This window comes from Agelaius phoeniceus, chromosome Z (assembly GCF_051311805.1).
Source record: "Agelaius phoeniceus isolate bAgePho1 chromosome Z, bAgePho1.hap1, whole genome shotgun sequence".
NCBI classification, from domain to species: Eukaryota; Metazoa; Chordata; class Aves; order Passeriformes; family Icteridae; genus Agelaius; species Agelaius phoeniceus.
In genome coordinates this window covers 31321885-31345068 of record NC_135303.1, presented here as the reverse complement: position 1 = coordinate 31345068, position 23184 = coordinate 31321885, and positions in this window count along the sequence as shown.

Below are 23184 nucleotides of genomic sequence, written 5' to 3'. Positions count from 1 at the left end.
GCTAACTAACTCCAAATCTAATATGCATTTCCAATATTTGGTTCTACAGAACCCCTGTTTATTTGCTTCAAGACCTGCAAAAAAACCCGCCAGAGTACCAATAAATTCTGTATTGTTTTCCATTTCCCTAAGACTATATAAAAATAGCTAATATAAGTAAGAAAAAGCATGTAAAACTTTAAACATACATTTTAAGATTTGTGTTTTGTATTACCACCTGAATCTTCATACTGTAACATTCTTCCACTTTCCTTGGTTTCACATAATTTCCTCTCATCATTTCAGATATGCACTCTGTGTGCTGTGTTCTCTCTTTTCTTTACTCTTTCACAGAAATGCTTAACTTTAGAGAAGGAAAAACTGGAAGAAATTGCAGGGAGCTCGGAGAAAAACCTTCATTTTATTTCCTGTAAGCTGGACTGACACAGGCAAACAAGGTATGCATATGTTATGCATATGTTTGTGATTTTAAAACTAGATCCCAGTTTATTTTTGAGTTCCTATCACCCCAGTATTTTTTGCCTTAATCTTCACAGTTAGGGTTATGAGTCTTCCAAAGCATTACATATTTGCAAAGAAGAGTCTGGGTATGTCATGGTTGTAGGACCAGAGCACATGGAAAACTAAATATAATAGAGTGTGAAGTAATTCAATAGTGTTGAAGAGCATCAAATCATCATCATTCAAGCAACAAAATATTTTGACCAAATGCCATGACTGCACACTCCCTTCATTTTCATTTATGTCTCACAAACATAGGTTATTCTAGTAGAAAATTTAAAAACAGCATGTGTAAAGATGAGGCTTAAAAAAATCCCCAGACACATATACCTGCAAGAAATTACATTCTTTCACAGTGCTTTGTTCGTTATATCATTGTGTTATGGGTGGACAGGCACAAAATCAAGCTGAAGAAATTTTGTTTAAATAAACTGAAGCAGAAGAGAAACACCAGAATATAACAAGATAAGGTGCACTGGGAGTACTGTGTACGCTTATTAGATTCTACTGAGCTAAACAACAGAACAACAGTAAAAGCATATTATTTTAATTGAAAAAATAACACATTCCCTCTTGCACTGTCTTCAGACAGCCTGGGATATCTTTCTATTACAGCATGTCTGAATACATGCATTTGTGAAATTCATTAAATTCATCCAGAAAAATCTATTTCCCTACTGCACTGTTATATAGATTTATTGGAAGATACATCACAAAAGTTTGCAGTTGTTTAGCAATTGTTATCCACTTCATAAATTTTCCCTGTTTCAAAACCTTGAAGTACAATTTTTTAAAAAAATTTAAAAAATTTTAATTTTTCATATCCTGGTAATGCCCTGGATACAATACATCACACTAATTTCTTAATTTCCAGCTAGCACACATTTTATCTATATTATTTCCCCAATAATTTTTTTTTTTAAATCAAATGACTGGTTTAATGCACATGGCGCTATTAGATCTCTGGCAGGGCCTCTCATCATACATCTTCCCTATGCATGTGTTGCCCAGCTAACTGCAATGATTTGCATCCTCAGCTTGTATAGATGGACAAGGTAACTCACTCTGGCCAATACAGTTTACATCTGCTAAATATACAGCCCTGTTCTGGTATGATACATTATTATGTATTAGAAAGTGTAATTTAATTGGAGGAGGTCAAATTAGGGTCATTTTAAGCGTAAGAGGAAGCACAAGTCTTTCCCTGTTAGTGTGGAATTGTGCACATGAGTATAAATGGTCATATTTATATTGAGAGAAATACATATTTAGAAGGAAATGGAAATGACTGGGAAGTCATGAGTCAGGTGGTTTTGAAAAGGATGCCGTTAGAAACGATGTCCCTCAGAATGATTATGGTCCAGAGGACTATACCTCTGTTATTAAATTTATTATCCCAATTGTTTTTCTAAAAACAAAATATCTAACCTTGTTCAATTGGCCTTACTTTGAGAGCTTTTTCTATAGAGAATTCCTAAAGGCAAAGACAAAAACCATAAAGATTTTGTCAGGCTAGTTATAATATGATCAGTTATATCTAATTGGAAACATTTACCTAAAAATCTTCACGCGATGTTCAGAAGTAGTGCTTTTTCAAAGAAATTGAATAAAAAGCTGAACAAATATCAATATGGAAAAATTCCACACCATGCTCTATAGTGATTCACCAGCACAGAAAAACATATTTCAATATTGCTTTAGAGTTCCAGAAGGAATTCCGTCAAAGGATCATCTTAAGTAGCAGCCAGCAGTTGAATGAGAAGAGCAGACCTTGGGTGAGGGCTACTTCACTGGCTAATAGTCTTATAACTCCTCTTGGAACCAGCTTCAGACTCCCGAGTGACACAGCCACTTTGCCTCTTCAGAAAGCATCTGGCACACAGTGATTTTAGGAGAATCAAAGGCTGCAGAATCTGCAGGGCCCACTGTGTCATAGCTACCAACACTGAACTCTATACTTCTGCTTCTCTAAGATAAATTCTGCTTTGAAAGAAAACAAACTTTATTGACATTTTTGTCAGAACTGAGAGCAGTTCTTGAAAGGCAAAATTAGGCCATGTAATTGTCTTGGCCCCCATCCTGAAAGACTTTCTGCTGCATCAAAAATGCTTTACATGGTATGGGAGTAGACACTATGGTTGCATTTTTTCCCTGTGTTTCCAGGAAGTTCACTACAAAAGGTTCTACCCAAAAAAGCAGAGCAGATTTTACTATTCACTGCAACTGCCACTTAGTCTAGTATTTCCAAGAAGACTGAAGCAGAGCCATGCCAAGAGGTTTCTTAGAATATTTAATGAATATCTCCAAAATGCAGAACCATTTTCATCCTCTGTCTCCAGAGACTTTCCACCAGAGTCCCCATAACTCTCCACCACACTCAGATTTCAAAAACAGTAGACTTGAACACAATCACATAAAAAGAACACTTCCCTGAAAAAAAAGGCCTAATCATTCACTAGTGCTGCAATAATATATAGAGACAGGTGAAAACCTGTTTCTATTATCAACAACAAGTTCCTGTTGATAGTGTCAATGAGACAAACCTCTGGTGACCCCTGCTTGTTGCACTTCAGGGACAATAAGAATTCTGACTGGCAAAAAAAAAGTTTGAAAATATAGCATCCTATTCTGATGCTATATTTGATACTTGATACTATACCTTGTACTCTTTACAAGGTGCTTGATGATTATCTAGCTCTCATCATTGTAGACTCAAATATCCACATTTTTCTGCTGGCATACCTCTTTGGGTAGACAGACCTTCAGTCTCTCAGTTCCTCTCTTACACATAGGGAAAATCAGTTGACACCAAAAGTAGTATGTCATCTTGAAATTCTGAAGTGCCTCTTCCAATGCATTGAAAAAACTCTCAAGCTGTAGGCACTCTCCTAAGAAATGGCTGATGAGAACTCCAAATCAGACCTTGCAGTAACGAAACTATCCTGCCTCAGTATGTTAATGGTCTAATATTAAATTAAAAAATGGCACTTTTAAAATAAAGGCAAAAGTCTTTGTGTGTATAATGCAGGCTGTTCACAGACACCTGAAAGAATTCTGAGCAAAGTGTTCCCAGAAAAATCTTACATTTCAGGCAAAATTTCAATCTCTAAGCAATTATTCCTCTCTGGCTTAACTCAAAGGAAAAAAATGCTGAAAGTGTTAAGGCACTTTTGCATTTTCTGCCCTATAGGGGCCCAATAATAGGAGTTTGGCAGAATTCATGTAGGTAAGTAATGGGAGATCCCAGTGTTTTCCAATTTCTTTCTACAGAGCAGTTGTTGGAAAAAGTGGTCAAGGACACAGAGGAAAAGTAAATCAAATGCGCACTGTGTAAAACTGATAAGCTTTTGCTACCTTTAGTCACCAGTACAGTTTCCCATCCCTGTCTATGGATTTCCCCCACTGCTTCCTTATCTTTTTTATCCTGATCATTCCTTTGCAATCCTATTTAGTTTCATAGAATCATGGAATCATGGAGTTGTATGAGTTGGAAAGAATGCTAAAGATCTAGTTCTAACCACCCCACTGTGGACAGGGACACCTTTCACTAGGAAAGGTGAAAAAGGAGCAATCTGGTCTTGAACACTTCCAGGGGTGGGATATCCACAACTTTTCTGGGCAACTTGTTTCAGTGTTCCAACTATCTCACGGTAAAGAGTTTTTCCTAACACCAAATCTACCCCTGCCATATTTCAGTTTGAATCTATTCTCCCTTGTCACTACATGGTCTTTCCAAACATCCTTCTCCATCTTTCTTGTAGCTCATTTTAATTACTAGAAGGCTGAAATTGGGTCATCCCAAAGCCTTCTCTTCTCCAGGCTGAACAATTCCAGTTCTCTCAGCCTTTCCTCATAGGAGAGGTGCTCCATCCCTTTGATCATCTTGACAGCCTCCTCTGCCCTTCAGCTACTAAGTATCATATTTCTCCCAACGTTCTGTTTATTTCACAACTTAATTTCTTTTTCCTGTAATTCTCTCTTACCCCCTCCACCCCAAAATCACATCTCCCATAACCAAATGCAGCCCTTTAGCAGTCCAAGTGAGGTTGAAATTGTTGTACCATTCAGCATTTGTGACAGAGACATGAAAGTAAAGACTTTATTTATTTAGAATAATAATGCATATTAAACTATCAAGAAAAGGCTAAAAATTAAGCCAGAACATGCATATTAACATTGCATGAAGTCTTGTTCTTTCTTCATTAGCAAGGCTTATCATCAAGAAGGCTAAGTCAACTTTGCTAAATCTAGAGCTGCTGTAAGAGGCCTAAAGACAGCTGTGACGAGAAAGCCAGAATGGGCAGTAGTGCAAGAAGTCCACAGCACTCTGCGGCATGAAAGCAAAGATCTGAACCCGGCAAGCAATCAGGCTTCACTGGCCTTTTAAGTGTTGTTTTGACACAAAATAACAAAAGAAGCTTAGAGAAACAGTTTTAAGTGATGTTTTGACACAAAATAACAGAAGGAGCTTAGAGAAACAGTCTCCCAAATAAAACTTCCTTTACAGATACTGTAGCTATAATTTTCTAGAGTGCTGCGCATTGCGGTCAAATGCTTCTAGGCTGTTAATCACTGACACCATACAGGAATATGAGTGACTGTTCATCAATGGCACCCTTAATAAGACTTGGTGTGTGCTGTTTAGTGATGTTTCTGTAATTCAGACAGGAGTACTAACTGAGATCATCAAAATTATATGAAGTCCAAATGCAGTTACATACCACCTACTTAAGTCTGACATCACAAGAGAAACTATTGGGAGAAAAACCTCTTTATTTTTTTTGTACTGTATTTTCAAGCTCCTGGACACAAGCATGTCACACTAAAGTTTAAATCCACTTTCTTTTGTTTTTACCAGAAGTAGAAATGTAGCTACTTAACCAGCATAACATAATTCAGACAGAAGAATTCTAAAAAGGGCATCAGAATTGTGGTCAAATAATGAAATTTTGGATCAGACCCTCTTGAATTAGAAATTAAGATGAAACAGATTGCAGAGGAAGAATAAGTTCCTCAAAGGTATTCTGCTAATATTAAACATTCTGCAAGTATATTTTTAAATCTGTGCAAAAACCTCCTAAAGCTGCAAACAGAGATTCTGCTCCTGTAATACACACAATGTACCCTCTCCTGCCCTTCCTTTCCTATCCCCTCTCTCTTCTTCTCTCTTCTCGTTCCCCTTTTCCCCTCCCCTTCTTCCTTCTACTTCTCCCTTCTCCTTCTCTGCTCCCCTTCTTCCTTCCCCTTGTTCCCCCCTCTTCTTCCTTCCCCTGCCCCTTCCCCTTCCCCTTCCCAATCTGCAGAGTGATGAGGGAGCACAAGACCTCAGGAGATGTCCCAGGGAGTGGAGCTCTCTGCTTCCTGTATCATGCAGTGGTACCCCCACAGGGATCCCGTGACAAACTTTATCAATTTCCCACTTTTCCACTGCAATTAACTTTGTTTCAAAGCTTTCTAGACTTTATGGCTATGATGGTTCAAAGCCTGCAAGTTCCCTGCCAAAACATGTTCATAATAATTTAAAACCCATTAGATCTCATTCCAGCTGCATGATTTGGCTTGAAAATGTTTTTATTCACATGTGTCTTTTTTGGGGCCAATGTTCATATTCTTTTGGTCTGTGTTTTACTAGTCTGTAATGCACTATACTTGTTTTATCTCAGTTTGTAGGACAATCTCCATTCATATAATGTATCTCCACTTGCATACAGAACAGATTTAAGTTACTTTTCACTCTACTGATTTTGTAAACATTTGTATCTGAGGCCTAACCAGTACTTTACAAACCGCTTCCAGTGTCACTACAGTTAAAAGTCACTTCAATTTTTTTAAGCGTCATCTCATTGGTGATGCATATTAATTACCATTGTATAGACTTTGCCTGACAATGAAACATTTTTATTTCTAATACGTGGAATTATTCTTTATTCTTTTTCAAAACGTAAGAAAGAAATAGTTGATTTTGATTATGAGAAAAAGAGCTGTGTGGACTGTCCTGCCAGGGAGGGAGTGAGCATACTGGAGTTTCAAAGTCTTGGGAAAATAAGAGGAAATGAATACATGTACAAGCAAGTCACTGAAACACAAATGTAATAGCTTTAGCTATATTCCTAGGGAATGTTCAAGGGGAAAAAATAAAAATGTCACCATAACTTGACAACTAACTTCCATAAAAAATGTTGCTATTAATATCAATTAGGAAGTTCATAAAAATTTAGCAGAAAAATGAGTGATAAAGAGGTCATCTTTTTTACTCAACCAAGTCCTATGTTAATCACATTCATAAGATATTATGAATTTTCTGAATGATGATGAAAGAAAAAAAAGAAACCAACATTCATTCCCTGAAAATTACTTCATAGTAAAAAGTCAAAATATGGGGTTTTCTGGGAATGTGCTTCGCTACCACTGCACAGATCCAGGGTATTTTAAGAGACTTGTCTTTTACCTTTAATTGGGAAGATGAGCACAAAATTAATCTATAAAGCACTTCAGGATCTGGACTAAGGGTTTGGGGCTTGTGTGAGATTGCTAAAAATACACTTAATTTATGGCAAAGTATCAGTGCTTTTCTTCATATTTCCTGTCTGCTCTGGAATTAATGAGTCAGAGTGAAAGGCATTGATTCTTACACCATTCATACAAAAAATCTCCCAAAACAAACAAACAAACAAACAAACAAAAAAATCCCAACTACAATTCCCTGTAGCCAGGTATCTACTGTTTATTTCTCTCCATAAAATGTACATTCAATTCATCCTCCACTACTCTGGTGGGAAAACCCCCTACAAAAGAATAACACACTACATTTTTTGAAGCGTATTAGAGAACAGTAATGATCACCAGCTATAATCCCTTGCACATGCTCTTCATGTAGTCAAAACATCTGTATCTTAAAGCTGAGTAGTTTGAGGTCTGGGTTGTTTCTCCTTTTTTTTTTTCCCTATAAATAGTCTTCACACAAAAATTGGTAATTAATAGTTCAACAATGTAAATAGCTGCCTCATTTTTTTTCTGCTAGAAGGAATAAAATTCCTATTGCAGTGAAAGGAACCTTTAAAAACCAGACTGTAAATGCCTTCCAGCTTTGGGTGGGAAAAAAAGCATAACAGCGTAGCAGCAGAAAAAAGCAAAATAAAGCTCATTTTCACACCCAGCTATGTAATTCTGCCCAAGCTTAAATTAGAAATATTGCTGGAGTATGCAAATTACCTGAAGATTCTTTCAGTTTTACAGTCTTTCTTATACTATTTTTCAGTTAAAACAAAATGGAACAGCAAAGTATTTGTACAGTTATTGTTCTCAGGTTTCCCACACTGCTGTACTAATTTTTTCTGTTTGCCTGAGGTTATATGAAATATTGTTATAACAATGTCTTGGAGGGAGGTAAACATTCTGCCCTTGAAGTGAACCTGAGATATTTATTTATTGATTGTTTTTTAAAATGCACTTACCTAACAAATTCTGAGAGAATTGTTAGACATTAGAACATAAATAGATACTTGGGATCACACGTGTCCCTATATAACTTTGGCAATCACTTAAGGCACTCGATGGATCTTGCTCTGTGTGTTCTAGAGGTCAGTATATCCAGGCTGTGGTGATGAATGATATAATGCAGGTTCTGATAGATGGATGGATGGATGGATTGTGTACAGTTGCAGACTGTCCTCAAATAAAGACTTTGTACTTGATGACACAAGCTTCTCCTAGTTGAGGATTGATATTCAGTAAGAATTATCTGTAAGAATTAACTTATGGTTTTTATTGAAGGTGGGAAGAATATCAAGTAATGGTCTGTTTTCTGCATCTGCAGAAGCATTCATGAAGATGCTAGGTTTCTTATACCTTAGTCAGCCATAAAAATACAGGGAAGGGGTTCCAGGGCTTTTAAGGGTACAACATGCCTGAAAAAAGTTCCCTGACGCAGTAACACAGTGAGCAGAGGTGAAGAAACACGGGACAGCGAGCTATGAGAACATGGATATGACTGACTTCGGCTGAATGAGTGGGGAAAAAAAAAATATCCACCACTTTCCTCTCTTAAACATGGAATGTTAATGTTCAGAGTCCAGTTTTTGATAGGAAAAATTATCACAGTTCATTGTAACTTGACAACTGATACAAATCAGAAGTGAGGGCAAGTCCAGACCTGACGCGTTCTCCATCTGGTTCAATTGAATCTGGCCACTGCCTTATAAAGGCTATCTAAGACTCTGGGAGCTTCAACATTTATGATTTTTAAAACAGCTGGGTGAGTTAAGATTTGTGAGTCGCCTTTACCTTGAGCTCCATTTATTTTCATTAGTCTGTATTAGGTGCTGTGCTGCAGATTTGCAGATTCTGACGGCTTCCCTCCCATGGTGTGATAAATGAAACTCACAGCTTATAACTTAGCTGTTTAGCCCAGATGGCAGAATACCTACCAAAAAAAAAAAAAAGGAAGACAGGAAAATCAGCAGGAAATGGGAAAAAAAAAAGAGGGATGGGAAATAAACTGAGTCAAGACATCCCTAAAGCATGATCTCCTTGTCTTATTCAGAATCTGAAGTTGCTTCTGCTTTTCTATGTTTAAGGAAGCCTGCTAACCCTAGCTGTAGGCAACACAGTCCCTCATAAATGTCCCCCTGCAGTTTTTGGAGGTTCAAAGTGCATCCTGATGACTGCACTGTGCATATAAAATTCATGTAGCTATTTTTAGAATGTAATTAGGAACATATGCTTACTTACAGACAAGAGGCATAAGGTGTATTCATCATAAGCATTGCACAGTAGAAAAAAATCTTGAATTGGCACAGAAAATTTGTCTATAGGCAAGAGAGCACTGACATCCATGGGATTAATAATTCATGTATTTTATCTCATTCAGGGCATTTCAGAAAGTCCATTATACTATATTTTCTGTATAGTCAGTAAATTTTGTAGCTCTTAAAACCCGTGAAATGAAAAATAGGCTCAAAAAGCCATAACACTATCAATACATTAATATTTATGTAGCTCTTTTCATGACAAACATTCCAAAGTGCTGTCCAGTAAAAGAAAATGAAATAAAGCATGAACAGAATGCAGATGACTGTGAGTCAAAAGGTCACTGAAACAGACAAATCAAATTAATGTTTGACCAAGAGACTGACCAAGTTCACCCAGTTAACACTTGGAAATCCTATGCTCTTTTTTAAAGCTCTGTCTAGCCAAGTCTTAGGAATATTATATCAAGAATCAAGAACATAATCAAAACCATCTTAATAAGTGAGGAGAACATGTTTAGGGCCATTTCAGTCTAGACAGAAGAGGTGTTATTTCAAATAAGTACTGAGCACACAGCATACTTCCTTCCCTGGCCAGAAATTTATATAACTGATCTAGCTAAGAAGTTTTTTAGTTATTTAAAAATGAAAAAAAAAATTGTGGGAGTTATTTTTTTCACCAACCACAGTGGCAAATCATTGATATATAATATGCTAATTTCTTTACCTTGTTGAAGTCATTCATAATGGAAAATAATTGTAGAGGACAAGTGTTCTACCATGCATAACTGCTGATTCCTTAGCAGTAGCTTGTTTTCAGGTAATTTTCATCCTTCAGTGTTTTAAAAAGAGTAATTTTCCACTGTAAGATACCTTCAGATCTGATGAATTTCTTCACTAGATGATAAAGTTTATGATTAAAGAAAAAAACAAAATTTGCAACAAGTGAAAACAAGAAAATTGAGAATATTTCATTAGATGAGATTAGAAGAATGAGCTGTTTTTCTTGGTTTGGCAGTAGCCCATGACAAAAGAGTTAAGGGCGATGCTGCATCTTCCTATTATATAAATACTTCCAGAGTAGAATTTGGGGGTTCTAGGGTTGCTGGAGGTTTGTAGTTGGCTTTTAGGAGCTAGTTGCAACAGAAATAGTTAAAAAAGAGGTGCACAAAGGAAATTGTTTGGTGTGTTGTTTTTACTCAAGAGGTCAAAAAAAAATCTACTTTCTAATGGAGTTAATAGAGTAGCAGGAGACAGAAAATTGTGTTTGTTTATGGCTTTGTGTGTACATATTTTTGAAAGGAAAAAGAAAAGAAAAAGAAAACCTACAGAGTTGTTGTATTCAGCTACTTCCAGGCATGTTTTTGACTTTTAATTGGAACAGAAACATTTAATTTTTCTGTAGATATCTGTTATTCATATTCAACCCTCTTAGCAATATAACTTGATTTTGTTTGAATGGTTAGTAGATGTATTCAGAAAGTTTGGAAGATCCAACTGAAATTCACAGGGAAACAGGGGTCATTCACTTTAATTGAGAATATTTTAATGGTTCTTCAGCTGCATAGGGGCTCACACTAATTTTCTAGTCTGGATGCTGTACCAATATTGACTTTATAGCTACCACAAGATAGTCAGAATTAAAACTAAATGTTATGTCTCTTGAACTAATGAAGACATATATTTGGCAGCCATAGAGATTTTTTTTTGTACCACTTATCATCTTGTAGAATTTGTCAAAGCACCCAGAAAGGTTCCTAGCCTGTGCAGTTTATCTGTGAAACATTTAAGAAACACTTCGATTTTTGTTAAAGTAGCAAGCACTTTCGCTCAGTGTTATCAGGATATCTTATTGTTACAAATAACATCTATAGAAGTTGTGTAATATAAGGACAATTTAATATTGGTCCCAGCAGCAGTATAAAACACATGCTAACTATTTCCTGTACTAGATACATTGTTTATTGAAGTAACCCTTGCATCTGAGAGGATTTAAGAGAGTGAATGCTTTGGTTAACCAAGGTGAGTCAGACAGGAAACAAGCAATCTGCTTCCTTACACAAACATAAAATGTAATCTTTTTTAGAGATCAGTAAGTAAATTTAAAAAAAAAAAATCTTTATAATGTAACTAAAAAGCCAAAAACTTTTTCTCAATAAAGTTTAAGCTATTTATGATCTTGAAGTGTCTATATGAGGAGTTTTGTTTCATGCTTGTAATTTGAAAACACTCTGAAAGATTGTAATAAGCTGTTAGTCGAAACGCTAATGAAAAATAATTTCTGATCTGGGTGCTGTGGAACAGTAGTTATTCTGTTATATACTGAGCAATAGCAACTAGATAGCAGAACAGGTATTATCAATAATACAGGCTCAGGGGCATATTGGGAAGCTGAACCAAGCTGAATGAAAGTTGGGATTTAAGGGTAGGATGTTCCCACTTGGGAAACACTGGCTCATGCCATTTACTCAGCAACCATTTCCACAGAGTAACTGTGCTCCTCTGCTGTGCCACCTTTCCACAGGGACACTGGCCTGTCCATTCCTGTAGGCTATGTGTGCTGTTGTATGTTTCACTGAGCATGCGCTGCTTTTCAAGAGCAGATCCAAATGCATCTTTGAGGCCAAAATGGCTTTCCTGCCACATCCACTAGCAGTGTGACCATCCTGACCATGCCGTGGTTAACGGTTAGTGGAAAATAGTGAAGATGACTCACTTCCCGGTGAGAAATGCATTCAGGCGTGTTCAGACAGCGAGTATTTAAAGTTGTATGTGAATGGAAGAAAGGATAATCATCCTTCTTATTCCTCAGCTAATCAAGACTGAACTATCTCACAGTGAAGAACTGCAGGCTCCAGATTTTCTTGCAAGTTTTTCCATATTTGCTGTAGGAGTAGGAGCAGATTCCTCCAAGAGGAATACAAAAGGCTCCAAATCTCTGAAGAAATTAAAGAAAACAAAGCAAGATTTTTTTTGTTTTGTTTTGTTTTGTTTGGTTTTTTTTTTGTTCATAGGGCTTTTTGGAATTATTGAAAAAGCCTGCTTAATTTTTCCAGAGGCAAATTGGGAAGTCCCTTCCATATTTGGAAATACCTGCATAGTTTTACAATGTCATCTGGAATTTATCTCTTACTCATTTAAATAATGAATATATTGAGGACAGGAACAGCTATTAGTGAAGTATACACCTATTCCATGTAGGAAAAAAAGTGTGGGAGAGATACAACCTTTATAATGGACACAAAAATGTCTAGCTGCCCCCCAGTTACAACTGGAAGGACATGAATTACAAAATTATTATTAAAAGTTTGCATGGAGGGAGTGGGTAGAATAAAGCAAGTTTTATGATCAGGACAATCCCTGCTTACCAGTTAATAAGTTATACTTCAATGACTGATTGATTGCTTCACCAACATCAGACAGTAGTAGGTGAGGTACTGACCTATTTAATTTGGCTCTTAGCATGAAGCCTGAGCATACCTGTGCAGGAAATGAGGACAAAACCTGAGCTCTTTAGTCAGAGCGATTCACTCCCAATTTCATATCTGTACCTTACATTTCATATCTGTACCTTACATTTCATATCTGTATCTCATTTGGAATCTGAATGCAGAAGGAAAAGACATCTTCTGTTCTAATAATATGAATGTCTGAGGAAATAGCCTGCTGCAAAATGTGTATGTTAATGGACAGCTTTTCAGCTGTCCAGCAAGATTTCCAGGAGGTCAGACAAGCTGATTTCACTATTTCCAGATTTTAACTCTGTGAAAGAGATGTAAACTCTTAACATGGAAGGAATGAGCCTTTTAAGATTCTCAGCTTGTGTCTCTCTGGTCTGAATTTCCATACTCCATTACATTCAGTAGATGTTGGACTGGGACCTTAAAATTTAATTTTAATGGTTAAACTAGCTGTTTCAAAGTGATCAGTTACTTCCTTATCTGTTAAAAGTTATAAAGTTCCTTGTAAAGCAAGAGAAATATGCTCCTTTTATGATTAGGCAGATTCATAAAGATCCTCATAAAAAGAGATTTTTTTAATGAAAAAAAGCAGAAAAGTCCACTCAGCAATGTATATATTTTAGATAAAACCATTTAAACTCATTTTTAGACTAAACACTTTGTGCTGCCCTCCAGCTAACTGCTCTAGAGATGAAAGGCCCCATTAGAATTTAGTCCCATTTGCCTTTGAAAGCATGAGTCCACCCTCTTTGTTAGTAGACTTAAACCAAAACCATCAAAATAGAAATCAAAACACAGAACTCTACAAATAACACATATTTTTCAATGTGCTGAATCCTTTATACTTAGTTAATTTTTTTCAAAAGAAAATGCCTTATTGTAGTGCAGACTGCTGTTGTGAAATGAACCCAAAGCTCCAGAGAAACCTTTTTCAAAAGTCCTTGAAAAAGCCTTTGTGATTTCCCTTGACTATTGATCTACATCCCTCTACTGACTTAAGACTAATACATGTTAGCAGGACTTGAAAGAGATTTTTTTGAAATGCAGGTGCAAAATGTTTAACATAACCTTGAGTTTTATTGCAAAAGACTTCTAGTTCTGGGGCAAAACATATTTTCATGTATAAGTGATCCCAAGACCTCCCTTTTTCCTCAGACCTTTTAGTCATAAAAAATTCAGGGGTAAAGAACGCTTTCAAAACTCCCTGTGGCAGAATAAACTAGAGCTGAACCTTCACATGATTATTCCAGAGTGAGTCATTTAAGCATAGGACTGCTTCATAAACTTCAGGGACTTCATTTGCATGTGAATATTGATTCCTCGCACACAAACAGTTCATCCTTTTATGTTGTTTTTGCATGAATTTGCCCTCCAGAGAATTGATTTTTTTTCCGTGCTTCAGCCGGGTGCTTCTGCTGCCCCAGTCAAAAACACTTCTCCTCAGTGAATCAAATGGAGCAATGAGAAAGTGTAGATAACCCCCAGTTCTTCCTCTCAAGCATAAACAATTCACATTTCCTTCCAAGGAAAGACTGAACATTTGACCTCTCTTTTAAATCAGCAGATAAGCAAAAGCAGTTGTACGTGTGTGGGGGTAGAGACGTCCATCAAACAATCTCAATTAACAAAAGTAGTTAGGTGCAGTATTTCCTAAGTAAATCAGATCTCAAAGTACTCTTTCATCATTCAAACAGGGGTTATATTTTGGTTCTTGTAATTCAATCTGCAGCTATGCTTGCAAGCTGCAAGTAAAACTTGCAGTGTATGAGTTTGACCCCATAGCCTGTACTTATATGAGGAAGTGGTATGAATTTCCTACAGTAAAGCCCAGAAGAGACAACAAGATCTTAGCCCATTTGCACGGGGGTGCTGCATGGGTCATAAAACAGTCTCATATCCTGAAAAGTCAGCGAGCAAGAAGGCAACTTGGAATCATGTCAACAGACCTTTCACCAAAACTGCCACTACAGTATTTGATGAACCATAGACTGCTCATCACAGAAATACAGTACTTCCACATATCTCCACAACTTTAATGACACACTATGTTTCTGTTTTAATATCACAGAAGAACACAGAAATGTCTTCCCCATTCTATCATACACTATTTTACTGCAGCAATATTCCCTATGTTCAATCACAGTTGCATGAGATGCTGTGATGATACAATAATTAGAGACATCAGATTACCAGGACTCAGTCACATATGAAGAAAGATATGTGGGAAAATACAATCAATTGTTAGACAGTTCTCTTAACAGAAGGCTGGGATGTGTCTGTTTCATAACAAAACTGAGCTATATCAAGTAAATTAAATGTAGGATGTTCGGAAAAATAATGATCTTTATCCTAAGTCATATATTTATTGTTTGTGTTTTACCTGTACTTTTAAAGTGAAAATCAAAGTTCACAATTTTTAGGATAGTGTAGTAACATTGTTGATAATGATATCTATAAAATAAATAAGAATGGCCAGGAAAAAGACTTGTTCTCAGCTTTTAAATCAGCTGACAGTGAGCAATATTTTGGCACAATAACAGAGATTCTCAGATTCAGATTTCTTGAGGAAAATATTACTAATGTCCTATGGAAAGTTTCTGTACTGTTCATAGTGTATTTGTTTGGGAGATCAGATGAAGAATGTACAACTGTAAAAACTATGATGAGGAACAACTATTAAGAGTTATCATTTGACGGGAAAAGATTTTTTTCCTCCTGCTTCTGACCTTTAGCAATCACTTAAACAACCATTGTTTGAATTTATTTTTCGCTAAAGAAATTGTAGGTTAGATTGTGAGTTGGGAAAAAATACCTTGGCTCTGTATAAGATATGTTCATAATAAAATTGCCAGTAAATCCTATCATATGATGAGGGTACAATAAATTACCATGAATTCTCTGTCACTGGTTATGAGGTTGCTTACCTTTCCATTTCAATTCTTTTGGGCATTTATCCTGATTGGAATATATGGTTATCGCTGTGGTACTTGTCCTTCAGTGACATATGGAATGTGCATCAGCGAGGCTGGATTGTACAGACGCCAGATTCGGTTCAAGCAGCAAAGTTGTCTGAATAAATGCTAATATAATAGTGTTTACCATGAGTATATATTCAACAGTCCTTCCTACCTGTCAAACCTGAAGTAATCACTGCATTCAATTTTGGGCATATTTAATGTTTACATTTTCACAGATTGACGTTTATTTGACAACTCCTGTATCTCCTCCAAATGGCTTTCTTTATTTGCTAATGACATTTCAACTATTGATTTGAAATTCTATCATAGTATTAAATGACTAATTGCTTCAAAATTTCCAGTAAACCTTAAGCTTAACTGAAAGGCATAGTCATGTCTTATTTAAGAATAGTATGTTAAAAATAGTGTTTTAAAATAATTTGGCTTTCCTAATTAAGTACACAGAAATGGGACAAATAAAAACCAGTCTTTCTACTGCAATACTGTCCTAATGACAACTCTTCATTAAAATAAAGAAGAAAGATAAATCTCTATATAGTCCAAATTATCTGGGCTGGAATTTTAATTGTGCTTCCTATTGCCTGGGGAATTAAGAAATTTCAGACTAAACCCTCAAGAGGTTGTGCACATTTTCACAGTTTGAAAACTGACATCCTGAGTGATGCATAAATTCATTTGTATCAGCCAAATATTTCCCACTTTCTATAAAATAGGTAGTCTAAAAACCATGGGCTCTTATCGACATCAGTAAATTTAAGGAGAAATTATTTTTCCTAATGCGTGCAGGATGAAAGTAAAATCAGGATGATATTTTGGACTGAAGAGGGTGTAATAAGAGACATCAGGTAAAATCATATTCCCATTGCATTAATTTTAGATAACAGAGGGTCACATGAGTAGTTCTTAAACTTAGCAATTTTGATATCTTGGCTTGCAATCTTTAGCATTTTAAATGCCAGCATACAGGTGACATGGACTTACTTGAAACTGGGTAATTTTGTGTCAACATTGATAGGTGAAAGCCTGATATGAGAGACAACGATTTATCTTTGTGCTTTTCTCAGTGCTTTGGTACACATCTGAAAGGAAAGAGGTGGTCATAATGTAAAGGTTGGGCAGTAACAAGGCAGATGTCATCTTTTCTAAATCAAACACCTTCAAGTAGTGAGACACAATTTTAGGAAATTGAGCTGCTTCTTTCAGCATCAAACAGCTGGGAACTCTTGAAGTTTTCATAGAGTTTGGCATTACAAATGGATGTCCTAAAGGTTATTTTTGTTACTGTGTCTGTGTAAGGAGAAGAATTTCCATGATAAATAAAAAAAAAAAGGTTCAGCCAGTTTTATATTGCAAGTACTGGTAAGCAGAAGCTCAACTTTCTTCTTTCTAGACAATTTATTTTTACAACAAGGAGTATGGGCATCTTTCATGACACACAGGTCGAGGGAATCCAACCATTGCTATACTATTAATCAAGACTTACCAATTATTTGCTCCACATTTTTTATCTGGCTGATGGAGTACAGAGCAGGCTAAGGGGATGAGAAGATTAGAAACCAGAGCTAATACAGCAATATCTCCACACTTTTCAACTGGTTAACACTCACCTCCCATGCCACTGTCACTTCAGTGGGGCAGGTGGACAGGAGGTCTGTCTGTGGGGCTGAAAGGACATTTCTTTCCACACCCTGGGTGTGACTTGCACAAACAAAAACCTCAGTAATATATTAGCAGGGATACCCTTAACTCTAAGTATTCACACCATCCCATAACCAATTCAATTTCATCAATTTGGAAAAGAGTTACTGATGATGAATTGTCTTCTTTCTCCCCTTTCATAAGTATCAGTCTGTGGATTTTAAAGTGTATTCCAGTTAGAAATAACATTGGCATGTTGGAGATGACATGCCAATTCTTGAAAAGCATTACATTAATGCTCCAGGGAATGTGACTGCAATTTTCATCCATTTTCAACAGTTTTATCACATTAAATGCAAGATGCTCCCTTCTTCTGTGCTGGTGTTTTTTCTCCCTTGGCCCATACAGGGCTTGAAATTTTAAGTCTTCATTTCTGCAGCTTATGATTTTAATGCTATTAGGAAACAACTTCTTTTTCCCAAACCTACATTCTGGGAGTGAATCCAGGCTATTGCCATGCAATTTGATAGCAAATAAGAAAGATCATATTAATTCTCTTCCATGTTGATGACATTCCGGAACTGTTCTTCCTACATTTACTAGAGAGAATGACATTTACCTGAATTTAATACTTTACCTATTTTTTACTTTTTTTCCCCAAGTGCAATGCAGTTAGAATTGCACAAAGAGAAAAGCAGAAGTAATTGAGAAAAATGCATACAGACACATATACCCATGTTGTAATTGAATCTAAAAAGCAATCCTGCTCTGCAGTTCATTTACTGATTGTTTTCACATCAGGGTAGTGAGCATAAATTTGTGCTGCATCTACCCTGACACTTCAAAAATAACAGCTTTCACACTTCAGTTCTTTTAACCCATTAATGTTTAAGTCGTTACATTATAATGTCTCTGGTTTTACATCTGCCTTCTAACACTCCTAACTTCTATGTGTTCAGGCTTTTGTTGTTCTAAGGAGGAGCAGCACTCCAGGTAAGCAGATTATAGGAGCTCCCTGGCAGTGGTGCCCTGTTCTGTTTTCTTCTTACACCAGACAGTATTAAGAGTGAGATATGACACTGTAAAGATGAGGAATTCAGACATCATATGTCCCTGCAGCAGTGAGGCACAACAGGATGCCCTGAGACAACGTCAGAGAGAGCATCCTGCTGTGCCTCAGCTCTGAAGGACGTGGCTGAGGTTTCTCCCTTATCTCTGAATTACCTGCTGTTTACACTCTTCTGTCACTGCTTTGCTCTTCATTACTGCACTTTGTCAATTAAATATTGACACTCCTATTGAATGAATCTCCACAATTTTTTAAATGCCAGGGCACACTTCTAACTTTTCAAGAGTGAAATCAAACAAATACCTACTTGAAATAGAGTTCAAATGAAAATAATGAAAATTATTACTGAAATAATGAATAATGAAAATTAATACTGAAAATTTTAATTTTCCATGTGAAAAATAAATGGCCATTATAGAAAAGACACATAAAGAGAGTGCTTTGCAGAAAGATTCCCTCAAAAACCTTTGTTAGTGATCACTCACTGAAGCCTTCACTCACTGACAACTGGTAAGATTTATTTTACTATTGTTGTTAAAAAGATGGAGCTAGGGAGAAATTCCTATGCTGCGTTTCAATCAATGCAATAAATTTAATCTCTTTCTCCAATGATATCTCACATATTATCTTTCAAGAAAGGAAATACCCTTTCTTTAATTGTCACATGTATTGTTCTAAAAATGCTTCATGAATGCTCAGTAAGAGAAATGTAATTTCAAGATTCTGATTTTTTTCTTTTTAATCCTTTGTATTATTGCATGTGAATAAATATCTAAGTCTCTTCTATTTAAATGGCCTCACGACCTTCTGAGAGGGTGACTTTAATGCTTAAACATGCATACACATTTCTTTGTGGTGAAGATAAACATGAGAATAGCCGTATTAAACAAGAATAGCTCAATCTAGTTCTACCTAGCCTACTGAGTCAATAACCATTAGCGATATCAGCCCTGTTTCAGATATGTTAATTTCATCACATAAACTCTTTATTCTTGAAAAACTTAGTCACAGTAAATGGTTTTACAGCTGAGTTTTGGGTTTGGTGTTTTAGGAAAAAAAAGCTTCTAAAAACAACTGATCACTAAGGTTCAATTAAATATAATTTAATATATTTTTTAGAGTGTAGCTTTATAAGATTGTTCTACTTCAAATTCCATTCCCATTTTTTAGACCAGGAAAAGCCTTATTTGAGAAAGCAAATCTCAGTCTAAAGAAACAATTTTAGAACAAGCATATAAAAAACCTGTAGATAAATACTCCACATGGAAATTCTGAGAGAACAACTACATTGAGTCACAGAAGCAAACTTTTTAATGTCTGGAGTTTCATAAAAATGAATTATTGGGTCAAAACTGAACTGAGGGGGTAACTAGCTGATGCTTGCATTGTCATGAGGCAGGGAAAATTCCTGTGACAGAGGTGCTGACAAAACTTCCTGTGAAGTCATTAAACCCTGTGTGTGCAGTGGGAATTCTCCTGGATATAAACTGCAGGCTTCAGCCCTCAGCCTGTCATGCACATCAGGTTTCGAGCAGGGGAGTTACACACGTCTGTGTACAAGCACCAGTCTCTCAGTCAAAAACAACTGCATAGCTGGCCTGGTGCAGAATCTTCCATCTTGCTAGGAAGGTGTCTATAAAAGTATTTTTAAATTAGCTCTTTTTTGCTGGAACATCTATTGCTTTCACCCCAAATACATGTCAGGACAATTGGCATAATTATAAAAAAGGACACAAATTTTTGCAAGCTGAAGAAAAGATGAAATGCTAATATTTTAAAGATATGCAAAAAAACAGCAGCATGGCTTGTGAATACTTACTTTCTATTTTTATAATTATTCTTCATCATTAAACTCTATAAAATTCCTAGAACAATAATTTCATTCTAAAAGGTTAATATGTTGCAAGTAGTAAGTTGTAAATTAAGAACTTCTCTATAAAGCCTTTATTATAATTCATTCTTCTAATCAGCTTGTGCAAAATGTGTTCAAAATCTTTGAATGTTTTTTTAATGGAAAATTGAGAAAGACACTTATTGTCTCCATTTATATTTTTCAAAATCTGATTTTGAGTTACTGACTTCCATGCAATGCAGTGTAACAAATTTCAATACCTTCAGATATATTAATTCAGAATGATATCCAGAGATTTTTTCCATGTACAAATTTAGGTCAATAATGCTTCTCCCTAAGCTGGAGAAGATTTGAATGTGAAAATGTTAAATTTCTGCAGGCAATACGAAGTTCTTACTAATGAAGGTATGTGAAGTCAGTCATCTGAGCTTTGCGTTCTCTAAGCTCTTTCAGCTTTTCAGATGAACTCCTTTAAAGTTTCATCTCAAGAAATTTTTTTTTCATAATCAACGGCAAATTCATCTTTTCTAACTAAATATTATTTTAATGATATATTTTAAAATGCATATGCTTAAATACTTCCAGTAAATCTAACATAAATTACAAAGAATTCCCCAAAAGATAAAAAGACATAGGCATTTGCAAATTGTTGTATAATTTTAGTATTTATTTGACTTTTAATTATGATTCAGCTTTAATAAAAATCCAGAGTTTTTTGGAAATTGTTGAAATACATCAGTGTGGTGGTTTCCAGATGCAATCCTTAATCTGGTGTTAGTGACCTTGGAGATTCCAGTGTTTTAGAAATCTGATCCAACAATTTCCATGCAAAAAAAGTGATTTGAAAACAAATACTAAAGATTATGAGAAATACTGAGACAATCTATGTTCTTCTGAAATGCTTTATTTACAGAGGGCTTTAGGTATATATCACTAATTTCAGACCACTGCATAAGAGTCACAGCATGCTTTTAAAAAAGCAGTGGGAGAATACATTTTCAAGTATCTTTATCTGAGTATGTTTGTTGCTGGGAAATTATTTGTTTTAGCCTTAGTCTTAATTTCTATATTAATTAGATTAAATAGGGCATGAGTCATAATATCCCAAATTGGAATCAAATCAAATAATTTAAAAATTATTGCATTTAGGACTACCAATGTGGGATTTATTTTTCTGGATGCCGCAGCAATAATGATCAGGTGGAAATCAAATCTATTTTATCCTTGGTTAAGACTTGAAGTTCAGGACTGCAGATCTAAATTTTAACAGAAGTCTATAAATATTGATGATCTTCCCTTTTGACATCACCCATATCTTAGTGTCTGAACCAATGCTTTTCTTTTTTAAGAAAAAAAGGCTGATATTATGCTGGATCTTATTAATTCAATTAGTCAGTGTCATCAAGTAAGAATGCAATACATACTTTTTTATGTATATGTTTAAACTCTGCATGCATAGAGTGAAAGTAACTGTCAGTATGCCAAACTTGTCTTAGCATGACGTAGTCTTGATGATGTCACATGGCTCTCAAGTTTACTATCAGACTTCACTCTGTGAAATTTTCATTTATTCCTGTGGTGGTTTGACAGGAAATGTGTTTTTTGTGATGTTATGGTTGGGCCAATGGATATTCAGATTTTAGTATTGGCATCTAACCTGGCCATTAGGACATTGGACACGCCTCTGAGAACAAGGAGTTAAAAGCAGAGCTCTCCCCTGGGAGGCTCTCTTGGGTTCTGGTGAGGAAAGAGTTCGGGTCTCTCTCCCGGCCCAGCTGCTGCTGCTGGGCGGGGCAGGGGAGCCATGCGGCTGGGTGAGGTAGGCCGGGGCCTGGACCGAGAGGGGAGGTGAAGAGGCCCCCGAGGATGGAAGGGTGGGAGAAGTACCAGGAGGCATCAGGCAGCCCCCTCCAAGAGAGAGAGAGAGAGACGGTGCCTGAGACTGTAACCTTGAAGCTTGATAAACATGGGCCTGTGCCGGCAGCACGGCTGGGACGGAGAAGAAGGGGGGGTGCAGCCGGCCACTTGTAGGAGCTTTTAACCCCTTCTTGGAGAATGAGAACTTTACAGAACATTGACCTTTCCTAGAAGAGAGATAGAGTGGAAGATGAGGAAGGAAATGTGCAAGTGTGAGAGAGGTTTGGGCGAGCGAGAGATAGTGGAAGAATAGAGAAGAATCCTAGTGGGAAGAGATGATGGAGTGGCTTTTGCTGGACTCTTTTTGTACAGCCATGGACAGAACCATGTTCCTTGTGACTGCATCTAGGGGGAGGCAATGCCTCAGAACCAAGAGGGTTCAGTGTTGGTGCTCCTTGGCCCCAGGGGGTGAAAAAATATGGGGGGGACAGGTGTCCCAAAGGAGAGATTGTGGGGACAGGTGTCCCAAAAGTGAGACTGTGCTCTTTTTGGAACGGGACAGAGCATCCTTAAAAAAGACAACCCTAGAAGCAGCTCTGGTCCATGTTCAGTGGTGAGAGCACTGGACATGGAAGGAAGGGGTCACGACGGCAGATGTACTCCAGGCGGTGCCACGAGTGACACAGGAACACATGAGGCTTCAGCTGTGTTTCCAGGGGAAGCCCATGGTACAAGAAGGACTCCTCTCCTCTTGATGAACTGAGGATTGATTGTCTGAAGGGTAGTGCTGGACCAAGAGTTGGTGATTTGAGGAATAGATGTATTCTATTGGAAATTTGGTGGGGGGAGGAGGAAATGTATTTGTAAGGTTTTCATTTTCCCTGTGTGTGTTCCTTTTTATCTATAGTTGTAGTGTAGTTAGTAAAGTTTTGTTTTCTTTATTTCCAAGTGGGAGCCTGCTTTGCTTATTCCTGGTCACATCTCACAGCAGAAACCAGGGAGAGGGTACCCTCATGGGGGCACTGGCATTGTGCCAGTATCAAATCATGACAATTCCCATGAAATTTATGTGTAAAAGTTC